Here is a 13,889-nt window from a genome sequence, read left to right on the forward strand (position 1 = left end):
GAACAGGCCTTTTCTGTAGTGGCTTCTCATTTGTGAAATGTTCTCCCCAGGTGGTTCGGCTGGCACCTTCATTATACACTTTCAGGCACAGGTGAAAATGTTCCTCTTCAACCAGACCTTTGGCTGATTGACACCTGACACCCTTTTAAATGCATTTGTGGTAGGTGGGATTATTGGTTTATTTTGCTCTTGTTCTTGTTTTCATTATGTAGTTTGTGTTTTCTGTCTTGTATTTTTATGTTGCCAACCACCCTGAGATGTGAGGAGGAAGGGTGGTATACAAATTTAAATAAACAAATAATTTGATAATAATAATCAAAGTAATCCATGCCCCAACGTTTGGAGGCCCAAAACCTGACATAAGCTTCCCGTTCACAGTGTATCATTTTATGATTTGTCCCTGTTTCTTATAATTTGTTTGCTTGGTTTTTTTAAAAAAAATAGCATCAGTTAACTCTTTTTTTTTTTAAAAAAAAAAAAGGAATTCACCTATTCCTGCACCAAAATGGGTTCCAGCCAACAAAAGCTTATGCCACAATAAATCTATGGTGTCCCAGACTAAAGGAATATGCATGCCTCTCAATTGACTGCAAGGGGTCTTGAGCAGTGTGGGACTTACGTATATAAGCTAAACAAGCTATTGCTGAGGGCCCCACTCTCTTGGGGGCCCCCCAAAAAATTTAAAGGAAGAAAACTTGATGTACATTTCCAAAATATAAGATAAAAACAAATAAAATAAAACCTACATACAACAAAGCAGCAAATGGCTTTAGATACCTATTATGTCCATAAATTACCATATAGCTTATATTCAACACAAAAACAGCGGCAATTTGTTGTTGACAAAGGACAGCTGGACATAAAAAGGGCCCCATTACCTTCAGTAGCTTAGGGCCTCATCAAACCTAAATCCAGCCCTGGTCTTGAGGGTTGCACACTTGTTTTATTTGTGCAAGATCCCTTCATAATTTAGAACCCTGGAATATCAGGATCACATATGGAACCCCCAAGGGGAGAAAAAACTCCCTGCTGCAGATGTTCAGCTCCCAATATGAGAATGGCAATAGAGGTGGGGGCAGGAAACAGGCCCCTGCTCACCCTCCCAAACAGTGAGCCTTTTTTCAGAAAAACAGCAGCACAACAGTTATAAGAACTTAAGTATGGACAAAGATTTAATTTAAAATGAGATCTGATAGAGAGAAAGAGCAGGGCGATGGTGTGAACCTTCCTTCCTAATTTGAATGCCAGATACACATATATGCATGAATTAACTTTGGTCAGTCATCCATCCTCTCTGCCACCTATCAGGTGGGTGCCAAGGGACTGCAGAAACTTGCAGAATCTGCTGTGGCTGATCTGAGTGCCAAATTAAACTGACAAATAATTAAACAAGAGGTGAACAAAATCAGATTCCAGGTGGAAAGCATCCAGGAAGAGATGAAGTCCAGCAGATCGAAACAAATGAAGGACCTCCCTAAATGCAATGAAGTTAAAAGTGAATAGAGCCAAAAGTGCCGTCTGCCAATCTCTGGCTATAAAGTACACGGGAGTCTGCCAATGTGGCAGAAAATATAAATGGTCCCTAGTAAGCAGAGTGAAAGGAAACCAAGTTAATGGAGCTCCTTTTCTGAAGTACTGCAGCAGACAGATGTACAGTACTTAAGAAAACCCAAGCATCTCACCAATCAGCTGGGATAAGAAAAGTTTGTTACCAAATTGCATCGTTTTTTAAAGTGGTACATGAATATTTACCTCAGGGCCATCTTAAGCATATGCGGCACCAGGGTGCAAAGATCCTTCCAGAACCCCCACCCCCACCCCCCCAGGTTGCCCAGAGATGTGGATGGGCCTTCCCATGGCCCTACGCCAATCCTAGGCGCGCAGGAGGGTGGAGCTGGCTCACTGGCCTCTGAACTTGTGGCGCAGAGCCGCCCACAGCAGAAGAGCCCGCTGTGGCACTCCCACCGATGGGCAGGCTCTTCCCAGACTTCAACTCTCAGGCCCCAGAATCTCGGCCTGGTGCCCCTGAAAACCCAGCGCCCGGGTGCCCTGCACCCCCTAGCACCTATGATTAAGACAGCCCTGGTTTATCTGCTCGTTGCCTGCCTTAAAAAGAAAAACTTTTTAAAATTATGGGTTGGATCCAGACTTAGTCATGCTTAGAGTCACTTGGGTCTACTTTAAGCAATACTAAGTCTGGATTCAATGCCGTATTTCAGAATGCTGTCTTTCTTTTCTTTTTACACTTACAGAATATAACTGAATAAATTCAACATCTTTTTTTTAATATTATATTTTTATTAGATTTCAAATACAAAAACAAATTTATACATTCCATACATCTTAATTACATCTTACTTCTCTTTTTTGATTTCCCTCAATTTGTCTGCCATTCCTTCCTATTGTTACTTTTTACACATTTCTGCCCTTTTAACCCTTTCCCCTCACAGAGCTTCCTTAAAGCTTACAAACGTAATTTTATTATCACTCAGTTTTCGCATATATTGGATAAACTTTTCCCAATCTTCTGTAAATCTTTGATCTCGTAGATTCCGGATCCTTCCTGTCATTCTGTCCAGTTCTGCATAATCCATCATTTTAGTTCTCCATTCTTCTATCGTAGGTAATTCCTCCTGTTTCCATTTCTGGGCCATCAATATTCTTGCTGCTGTCACTGCATATAAAAATAACTTCTTTTCTTTCTTATTTATCTCATTACCTGTAATGCCTAGTAAAAATGCTTCAGGTTTCTTAACAAATGTATATTTCAACATTTTCTTCAATTCATTATAAATCATTTCCCAAAAGCATTTTACCTTCTTACATTCCCACCACATATGAAAAAGGTACCTTCTTTTTCTTTACATTTCCAACATTTGTTACTTATCTTATACATTTTTGCTAACTTCACAGGTGTTACATACCATCGGTACATCATTTTCATAACATTTTCTTTTATAACTGTGCATGCAGTGAAAGAATAAATTCAACATCAATAGAAAAAGAAGGCTAAGAATGCACCTTCCAAAGGGTAATCAAAAGAGAAAGAAAGGGTGGTTAGTCAGATTGCACCCTGTTCTGGGTCCACCCCACCCCACCCCAGGGACACACAAGGGAAAGAGAGGGAAAGGAAGCCCTTTGCACAAGTGAGCTCAGACAATTCCCCTCACACAAGAACTGGATTACCATAGACCAAGGGCCCATCCTATCTATCATCCGGTTTTCAATGCAGTGGCCAGCTAGGAGCCCTGGCAGTAACACTAGGATTCCTCCTCATGAATTTAGATTGTTCCCACAAATTAACAAGTGGGCACATGTTTTGGAAAGGACATGCAAAACATTCTATAGAATGATTTCCAAGTTTCTCTGAGAAGTTGCGGGATCTCTTTCAATATTGAAAGTCACCTTAAATTGTTATCAAGGAAACTTAACATCCCAGACATTGTGGCACAGTGACAGCCGAGTAGTTCTTAGGTTATGGGAGGCTTTCCACAATGTCTATAATTCCTTTGTACAGCAATCAATGTTTACAGTAAAAAAGAAAGAAAAATCTCCAAGTATATTGACTGCTCCATAAACCAACAGCAGCTGCTTCAAAAGAGAGAAGTGAGGTCTTTGATTTCCACAGAAAACATGGAAAATCGTAATGACTCGAGACACTCTTGGACCCTTGACTCATAAATGTTTCTCATTCATGTATCACTTTCAGCAGAACTGGGTCATTTCATGAACAATATAATATACAGTAATATAAATGACTGGCAAAAGCAGATTTGTCTCACTATATACTTTACTACAAATAGCAGCAATCCTACCACAATATTTGTGTGTGTGTGTGTGTGTGTGTGTGTTTATTACTGGGCACAATGGAGCCAATATCAAGTGCTTCTGGGGCCTGCTAATTTCAACAGGTAAAGGGTAAAGGGACCCCTGACCATTAGGTCCAGTCGTGACCGACTCTGGGGTTGCGGCGCTCATCTCACTTTATTGGCCGAGGGAGCCAGCGTACAGCTTCCAGGTCATGTGGCCAGCAGGACTAAGCTGCTTCTGGTGAACCAGAGCAGTGCATAGAAACGCTGTTTACCTTCCCACTGGAGCGGTACCTATTTATCTACTTGCACTTTGACGTGCTTTCGAACTGCTAGGTTGGCAGGAGCAGGGACCGAGCAACAGGAGCTCACCCCGTCGTGCAGATTCAAACTGCCGACCTTCTGATCGGCAAGTCCTAGGCTCTGTGGTTTAACCCACAGCGCCGCCCGCGTCCCTTTTATGCATATACTTGATAGTAAAATAATACTCATAATTTACGTAGCGCTTTTTGACATTCACACACATGTTAGCAATACCACAACAGGCCTGCAAAGCTGTTTTGGAACCCTGGAAAACCCTGGAGGCCGAGACAGGTCTACAAATGGCTCCCAGCTTCACACAGTAACCTTTCACAAATTGGAAGGTGACAACAGCAGCGATTGAAGGAGCAGGGCCAAAGGTTCTCACCCCTGCTTTGTTTGCTCGCCAAGAGGCAAGGAAAGGAATGTGCTGGGCTCATTTCTTTTGCAAAGCAACAGAATTAAGTTGAGTTGTTTATTCTCTGAGGTTCACTTTGTCTTTGTCAAATTTGATACATATTTAATGTGCAATTAAATGTTACAATAAAAAATACATAAGACGAGTGTCACATCATCCTAGAACTCTCCCGTTACAGAATTAAATCCCAGCTCAAGCTTTAAGTATCTGTTGTGCTAATGACAATGAGATTTCGCGCAAAGGAAGTGACTCCGATATCAGCCTTGAAATGATTTGCCTGAAAGATGAGCTATTTCGAAATATATTTTCATTAAAAACCACTCAAACCAATTGTCATGATGAAGCAGATTAAGCCACAGTTCTCTGGCATGTCAAATAATTCAAGGATTGGCAATTTGTGGTTCATATCATAACCCCCTTCTGGAGTCTTCCACCCACCAGTCCCTCCTGAAGCTTTCCCAATGGCTTGGCAAAGTGGAACAATTTCCAAGAGGATAGAACTGAAAGGGATCCTTCCATTCTAAAGGACTATCATCATAAACCTGGTTCTTTTATTAACCGGATTTTAGGATGTGGAGCCAAATATTTAGTGTCTTAGTTCTAAATCAGATCTGTGTATCTGAAGAAGTGTGCATGCACACGAAAGCTCATACCAAGAACTAACTTAGTTGGTCTTTAAGGTGCTACTGGAAGGAAATGTTTTTGTTTTGACTATGGCAGACCAACACGGCTACCTATCTGTAACTAAATCAGATAGTTTATTTCAGAATCCGTAATTCTCTTTAACGTCTGTCATACTAGATAGTAGGCTGGTCTAACAGGAGAAGTTAATTGACTTTGGAAGACATTTTATTGTAGGGTTGATAAATGAGATCAGTATCAGAGATGGGAAAGTTTAAAGTCGTATCAGAAAACTTTATCTGCCATTTAATATAGCAGGCCCTTTAGCCAAAGCTATAACTTGTGGAGAAATACTATTTATTTGTACTTCTTATGCAAAAAAAATATAAAAAAAACCCAAGAACTTGCATTCTATCTGAAGTTCTCTCGCTCTCTTCCTATTCAATACTTATTTTAAGCCTGTGCTATTACAAATGACACACTTGCCCACTAGATTTCTGTATTCTTAATGGTTGACAACAGGGTTCCAGTTAATAGCTTTTGATGGCTGGTGGCTCCTTAAGCTACTGAAATATGTTTCACGCTCTAGCTAGGTCTGTGCTGAAGAAACAGTTTTGGTCATCTTGAAATATAGCAGAAAAGAGCAAAACAGTCAGGTGCACATAATACAATGAACCTTATCAAAGATATATACTTTTCAGTCTCATTGATTTCAATGACAGAGTTGAGCAAATTTGTCAATCACTTCCAGTTAGATCAAATAGGACTAAAAGGTGCTTAACTTTGGTTCATTATTCATTATTTTTCCGTAACGTGGCTCTCTAACACTTTTCCCCCCCAGGAGGATTACAGCTGTAATATTTTTGACCTCGCAATCATCATTGGTTAGGCCTTTCCCCTTCTTCTCCCCTCCCCTTTCATGCATAAATATCTCCTCCAATCCCTTTTCAGAGCTAAGATGCATTATTATGTCTGCACCACTGTTAATGCTAACCCTAGTTAGCTCAAACTGCAGCTGATCGATCCACTTCTAACCTCATGTCTTAAAACATGGGTAGGCAAACTGAGTCCTGGGGGCTGGATCCAGCCCAATCGCCTTCTAAATCTGGCCCACGGATGGTCTGGGAATCAGCGTGTTTTTACAGCGTGTTTTACAAAGCGTGTGCCCTTTTATTTAAAATGCATCTCTGGGTTATTTGTGGGGCTTGCCTGGTGTTTTTACACAAGTAGAATGTGTGCTTTTATTTAAATTGCATCTCTGGGTTATTTGTGGGGCATAGCAATTCATTCATTGTTATTTTTTTCAAAATACAGTCCGGCCCCCCACAAGGTCTAAGGAACAGTGGACCGGCCCCCTGCTGAAAAAGTTTGCCGACTCCTGTGTTAGAACAAGGAACTGAACTTCATGATGGACACCCATGCCCATTTCTCAGGATTACGGAGTGCCTGAGTTCACTGTGGAGTTCAGGGCTCCATTAATGTCCATGGAGGGTATTTGTGGAGGTGGCTCATGACAAGAGAGATGCTTTAAATGCAGACTTTGAAGGCTGTAGCTTACTGCTTTGAGGATGCAGAATGAAGCATCCTCTTCTCTCTCCTACTGTGATGGCCTGGGACTCGGGCTCGGACTCAGAACCAGAGGAGACTCAGTCTGCACCAGATCCTTTGCCTCAGGCATCATCTGAACCAAGTCTGGGGCCTGATCCTGAAGAGTCCCAGGCTGCACAGGTTCCCCTGCAACAAACACCAGCTGGGCCGAGTCAGGGGCCTGAGCCTGCCCTGGCTCCAGATGTGGGGATTACCTCATTGCCTTCAGGTGGGCCATCACTTACAGCTGCTCCTCTACTGGTTTGGTCAGGGGAGGCTGAGGTTTAGTAACCCACTGACGTCTCCCAAGGTGCAGAGACTAAGGTCTGAGAGGAGAGACCTGAGTACTCGCAGGAGGAGTGCTCACCTTCGGGCGAAACAGGGAAGTAAGTCGCCGGGGGATCAGGACCGGCCACTACCCCGACAAAGATAAAAGGCTGTCAGACCCTGCCCCAGGTTGCGGGAGCAACCTTGCTGTATGATAGATCCTGTGTGAGATCCTGTATCTGTCCTTGCCTGGTTTCCTGCCTTGTGTCCTGCCTTGGCCCTGTTGCACTGTCTCTCAGCGGAAACTTCGGATTCTGGACCAGTCCTGGACTGCGTTTCACGGGTTACCCCCGGGCCCAGCACACCTACTAAAGCCATTTGCTTTACTTGCCTTTGACTTAGGTTGAAAGGGACTTGTCAGTGGCAGAATTTGGGCTCTCAAATTTCAGCGGTGCCCTGTGTGATGCTAAAATTCAGTACCCCCTGCCTCTCATGCTCCATTCAACACCATTGTTGTGGCACCCCCTGCAGCCAAACTGGCCATGCTACACTAAAATCGCCTCTGGAGTTGTGAATCAAAGCTAGCCATGTTTAGTGCCAACTTTGGTACAAAAATTATAACCAACTAACTATGATTAAATGCAGAACATCTGCAATACATCACCCTATTTATCCCTTTTGAGTCTGTGCAGCTCAAATTAGTGATCTGCTTAGGAACTAAATACTTCTCTAAATTTTAAGAACTCAGAGCAGCAGAATGTGAGGCAAAAGTGTAGATCTACTAAAGGGCCACAGTCTAAGAGAGATTTAAATACATCATTGATATCAATAGGCTTAAGTACACTAGGTTATGTCTTGAATTGTCTCTAAAAAGAAGAGAGGAACACCAGCAGTAAATACAAATCATTTACAGTGATTGATCCAAAGGTCTACTGTAGAAAGTAAAAAAAAAAAAAAAACAGTGGCACCAAGAAAAATAAATGATGGAAAGCTTTTAAACCACCAGGAGGCCAAAGTAAAACGTATCCGCTTAGGCAAGATAGTGGGAAATTAGAGACAGTGGATAACAAAATGGTTGTTGTTGTTTAGTCGTTTAGTCGTGTCCGACTCTTCATGACCCCATAGACCAAAGCACAAAATGGTATTAAACACAAATGGAATTAAACACCAAGTAATCACTTTGGATCTGTCTTAAGCAACAATGAAAGCAAGGCAAAACAAGTGGGTGGCAATTTGGCTAAATCGCGGATCAGATCTACTAGGATAAAAGAACCCAATTTATTGAATGTGGAGATAGCATAAGAATTGGTTATAACAATGCCAGTCACTGTTAACATCAAAGGCAGTTAGATCTAGAGAGCACAGAGTGCAACAGAGAAGCCCTGAAAATGAAGCCAAAACAGTTCTGATGAAGATTTGTTAATTGCTTACTATAGTTAGCATATTTTAACCTGGCCTATGGGTTGTTGTTTTTTTAATCAACTATGCTTCTGATCTCAGAAAAATCAAGCACAACTTTGGTATGACTGGAGAAATCTGGTATAAAAAATTATATGCATCAAGGTCATCATATCATTCTGGTTAATCACTTGCTGTCTGTAAAACTATCTGATGAATCAAGTTGTATCAAATCAGAGAATTGTGTTTCTTGCTAAAAAAAAAAAAATGCTGATGAAAGTAATTAGGAAACACATCCAGTGACAGCATCAAGAAAGTGTTAGCATTTTATTCCATCAAACATAAATTTGGCCTTTTTGTTTATGCTCTTCTGTAAAATTCCCTGATGGTGTGTTATAGAATATTCTTTGCAAATGCTCAATGTTTTTGGTATTTGGTTACATTCAGTAAACGATGTTCTACTTTCAGATGCAGAACCAGGTTGTGAGGTAGGCGCATGTGCAATCCCAGCACACAGGAGGTGTTGTACCAGGCGTATTTGCCCAATTATTTCACCTCATTCATCCTCCGACATCAGAAGGAGCTTGTCTCTGTGTAGGCCTTGTCAGTCCTGCTATACTGTGTTCAGCATCAGCTTGATTTAGAGCTTCAGGGCCTGGAGATGGAGGAGGTGATGGATGAGGTGACTCACCTTCTCAGATGTTCATTAGCTACAGGGCACACCAAGTGAAATGTGTATCTCAAAACACATCCTGATGCATGGCGGTTGACCGCATTTACTTTGGTTACACAGAGCATATGCATTATAAGGATTATTTCACAGCCATTTTGCCGTCGTCGTGAAATGATTTCTCCAGGCTGATGACAACATTGCCTTGACAACATTTTCTCCTGCCAATCCTATCTTGCTCAATGTTGTTGGTTGTTTTTTTTAAATGTCACCAGTTAATGACTAAAATAGGTACGTGGATGTATATAGCAAGCAGCCTTCTTATGCACATACACATACACATACACAAAATTCCCTCTCAGAGTTAATAGGATTATCATCATCATCATCATCATCATCATCTTTTTTAAAAAAAATAATATTTATTCCAGTTTTAAAGATTACAAAAAGAAAACACTAAATTAAGCAAGAAAAAACAAGACAATACATCACCATAAATACAGACAAGCAAAAAAAAAACAAACCAGAAAAATACAAACAATTAAGAAAAGAAAAACAAATCAAACCTTCCCATAACTTATTTTTCATTTGCTTGTTTCCTTGACCTTCTCACACCTCCTTTTTTTGTATTCTAGTTCAATTAGATATTTCAGCAAAACCTTTCCATCTTTGTTTTTATCCTAATAATTTATCTTAACATACTGTAATTTTACACTCTCTTCTTTCACCAATTAACTATCCATTTTTACTTAATCCTTTATATCATTTCTGCTAAAACCACATAATTTCATTCCAACATGCTTCTAAAATTCTTTAATTTTACAATGTTTCTGTAAATAAACTTTAAATTTCTTCCAATCTTCTTCCACCAACTCTTCTCCCTGGTCTCGGATTCTGTCAGTCATTTCCGCCAGTTCCATATAGTCCATCACCTTCATTTGCCATTCTTCCTGGGTGGGTAAATCTTGTGTCTTCCAGTACTTTGCAATAAGTATTCTTGCTGCTGTTGTGGCATACATAAAGAAAGTTCTATTCTTCTTATCCTCATCATCATCATCATCAGCCAACTACAGATCATTGATTAGTTTATGGTGTTTGGGTGGATGCAGACATACTATGATTTCAGTTAGCATTTTGGGAAACACTTAGCTTTACATTAGTAACTAAGAGTTTAATTTATAAACTAATTTCCCCTCTGAAAACAGAATCGCCTGATCCTGTACTTGTCTACACTTTTTCCAAATAGGGCGTGTAAATATGTGGTACAGCATATCTCCACACTTTCAATATCATGTGTTTAAAAAGGGCATACACATTGCATTCTACGTATCTACACCGAATTCCTGTAGTGTCCTGCGTTCCTAAGCTATATTGTGTTAACCGCAATATTTGAATAATGTATGCCCCTTTGCTCCTCTTGCATACAACATATTGTGTGCACATGCATAGGGATGGGCTTGCACACTGAGTCGGGGTACCAGAAAACAGACATGGCCAAGTGGGCCTTTCTGACACAAAATTATCTTGCTGTCTGGAATAGACTCTACCTATGCGTCACAGCGATAAGAAGACTGCAGAAGTTCAAGAGGTACAAAAAGCAATAACTGAAGCACAGCATCCCCCCCCCCCGGCATTCAGAACAATACATACCGTATTTTTCGCTCTATAAGACGCACCAGACCGCAAGACACACCTAGTTTTTGGAGGAGGAAAACAAGAAAAAAAATATTCTGAATCTCAGAAGCCAGAACAGCAAGAGTGATCTCTGCGCAGTGAAAGCAGCGATCCCTCTTCCTGTTCTGGCTTCTGGTATAGCTGCGCAGCCTGCATTTACTCCATAAGACAGTCACACATTTCCCCTTACTTTTTAGGAGGGAAAAAGTGAGTCTTATAGAGCAAAAAATACGGTATATCCCATTTAATGTTAAAATGGATACATGAAAGCCAGGATCAAATGAGATATGGTGGGCAATCCTGTACCAACCACAGATTTGGTATACAGAATTTTGCCACGTGTCCATGGAAGCCACAACAATTGCATTCCATTCACTATGGTGATCGTTCTTCTTCATCATTTATTTGTATGCCACCTTTCTGCAGTTAAAATGAAACTTTGATGCCTAAACAATATGCCACCCCAAGAGTCTCTAGGCTTCCTGAGCAGTAGGCCTTGTAGGAAAGATGATCTCTGGCCTCTTCAGCAACCTTGGTTGCTGTCCTTTCATTGACACTTCTGTGCCTGTTTGCTTGTCAAAACACACTTCTGTGTCATTCTGGACACAGGAGTATGGCATGAATGTGTATATGCAACTACAGTGGTACCTCGGGTTACATACACTTCAGGTTGCATACGCTTCAGAAACAGACTCCACTAACCCAGAAATATTACCTCGGGTTAAGAATTTGCTTCAGGATGAGAACAGAAATCATGCTCCGGCAGCAGCGGGAGGCCCCATTAGCTAAAGTGGTGCTCCAGGTTAAGAACAGTTTCAGGTTAAGAACAGACCTCCGGAACGAATTAAGTACTTAACCCGAGGTACCACTGTACATGCCCTCTAAGTGTCCCAATTTTCCAGGGAATGTCCTGATTTTCCTTTTTCCTCCTCCCACATCTAAGAGAATGTAAAAAAAAACAACAGATCCCTGTTCATACTGAAAACAAAATACCTGTACCAAGTGAAGGAAACAGTGAAGCAAAGTCCTTCTTATAATTTTGAAGGAAAATGTCAACAATCCACTTGACAAAAAAAAATTATTGCAAGGCTTCAGCAGCCAGCCATTTCTCCGGAAACACGGGGAATGCTTATTCCTTTACTGTAAATGGGGCCTTACATTGTCTACTCATAAGTAAGTCCCACTGTGTTCAACAGAGCTTACTCCCAGGTACAGTGGTGCCCCGCAAGACGAAATTAATACGTTCCGTGAGGCTCTTTGTATAGCGGTTTTTTCGTCTTGCGAAGCAAGCCCATTGACAGCTTAGCGGATTAGCGCTATTAGCGGTTTAGCGGCTTTTAGCGGATCAGCTGATAAGTGGCTTAGGGCTTAGGAAAAGGGGGGAAGGGGGGAAAACCCGCAGGAACTTGCAAGACATTTCGCCTTGCGAAGCAAGCCCATAGGGAAATTCGTTTTGTGAAGCGCCTCCAAAACGGAAAACCCTTTTGTCTAGCGGGTTTTCCGTCTTGCGAGGCATTCGTCTTGCAGGGCACCACTGTAATTGGGTAAAGACTTACACTGCAATCCTAAGCATTTTTACTCAGAACTATGTTCCACTGAGTTCAATGGGACTTACTGTCTTGTATGTTCCTGATCATTCTCAGTTTCTATCAGCATCACCACAAAGATGTAGATGTGTATATGATGTCTATGTTTGCAAGAGATCAGAAGCAGGAGAAGCTTCCTGATGTAGAACAGGATGTCCCTGTTTTTGCTGGAGAAATGTTGGAGGGTATGCAACTAAGGTACCTTCGCAGACCCAGCTGCTCATTACTACACAGCCAATTCTCACAATTCTCCTGGATGTCTCCTGAAGTGGAGATGGACAAAGATGTACATCAGCAAAAGCAAAGAGATTGCTAGTATTACAGGAGTTCTGAACCAAAAGAATAGGAGAACGCAAGAGTCCTGTTAGACTGGATCAGAGGATTATCTAGTTTCCAGTCTCCCATAGTTGCTTCTGCAAAGCTTCTGCAAAGCTTTGTGCCGCATCTATGCTTTGTGCAAGTAAAATATATAGCGGAAGATTTTGCAGAAGACAAGCATGAAATTAAAAAGTGCACGATGAGCCAAGATCTCTAATTTGTCATTTTAGATAACACTGTTGGGCTCTGAGTTACCTAGTGCTGAAGAATTAATAAAAGCTGTATATAATGTCATAAAAGTTTTTATACTCACGCAGGGAGCCATCGATACATTAACATGTCAGTCAGAGGAGGCTGGTCTCTGGCATCTCCAAGCCTCACGCTCATCCATGTGGTTTCCCATGGACCAAAACTGCATGACTGGTATGATTTTTATATCATTAACATCTTATTACGAAATAATGTAGAAACGTAATTTCTCTAAGTGCCTCATCACTTCTTGTTTAGTCTGCCAAATGCAAGAAGTCTATTTTATGGAGTGAGTGAATCAAGTGAATTAAGCCAAGATGCAATAACTGGTTTGGCATCCTGAACTGAAGGTTTCGTTCTGCGCCGAGGGCAATGTTAAATAGACGGTGATAAATGTCCATTTTGTTGTAAACCTCACCGTTTGGTCAGAAACCTGAAGCTCTGAGGCACTGATCCAGCTCTAGTTGCATGAGTGTATGGTGGACACTCGGGTTGCGAACGTGATCCATGCGGGATGCATGTTCACAACCCACAGTGTTTGCAACCCGCAGCGGCGCATCTGCGCACGTGCGGGTTGCGATTCGGCGCACATGCGCAAAGCGCAATTTAGTGCTTCTGCGCATGTGTGACTGCCGAAACCTGGAAGTAACCCGTTCCGGTACTTCCAGGTTTCGGTGGGTCTGTAACCCCAAAAAAACGCAATCTGAAGCGTCTGTAACCCAAGGTAAAGGTAAAGGGACCCCTGACCATTAGGTCCAGTCATGGCCAACTCTGGGGTTGCGGTGCTCATCTCCCTTTATTGGCCAAGGGAGCCAGCGTACAGCTTCCGGGTCATGTGGCCAGCAGGACTAAGCCACTTCTGGCGAACCAGAGCAGCGCACGGAAATGCCGTTTACATTCCCGCCGAAGTGCTACCTGTTTATCTACTTGCACTTTGACGTGCTTTCGAACTGCTACGTTGGCAGGAGCAGGGACTGAGCAATGGGAGCTCA

The 13,889-nt window shown here is 41.8% G+C and overlaps 1 long non-coding RNA gene across 1 annotated transcript in view; it reads right to left on the reverse strand.

The window, feature by feature from the left end:
• Nucleotides 1–6,022: 6,022 nt before the first annotated feature.
• LOC310844113 overlaps nucleotides 6,023–13,889 on the reverse strand; it is a 48,896-nt gene continuing 41,029 nt past the window's right edge. Inside the window, exons 3-5 of the long non-coding RNA XR_014563949.1 lie at nucleotides 12,360–12,593; nucleotides 7,368–9,110; nucleotides 6,023–6,745 (exon numbers count right to left, since the gene is read on the reverse strand). This is a non-coding gene — a long non-coding RNA (uncharacterized lncRNA). The remainder of the gene's footprint in view (nucleotides 6,746–7,367; nucleotides 9,111–12,359; nucleotides 12,594–13,889) is intronic.

This window comes from Podarcis gaigeae, assembly GCF_964106915.1.
Source record: "Podarcis gaigeae genome assembly, chromosome: 4".
NCBI lineage: Eukaryota > Metazoa > Chordata > Lepidosauria > Squamata > Lacertidae > Podarcis > Podarcis gaigeae.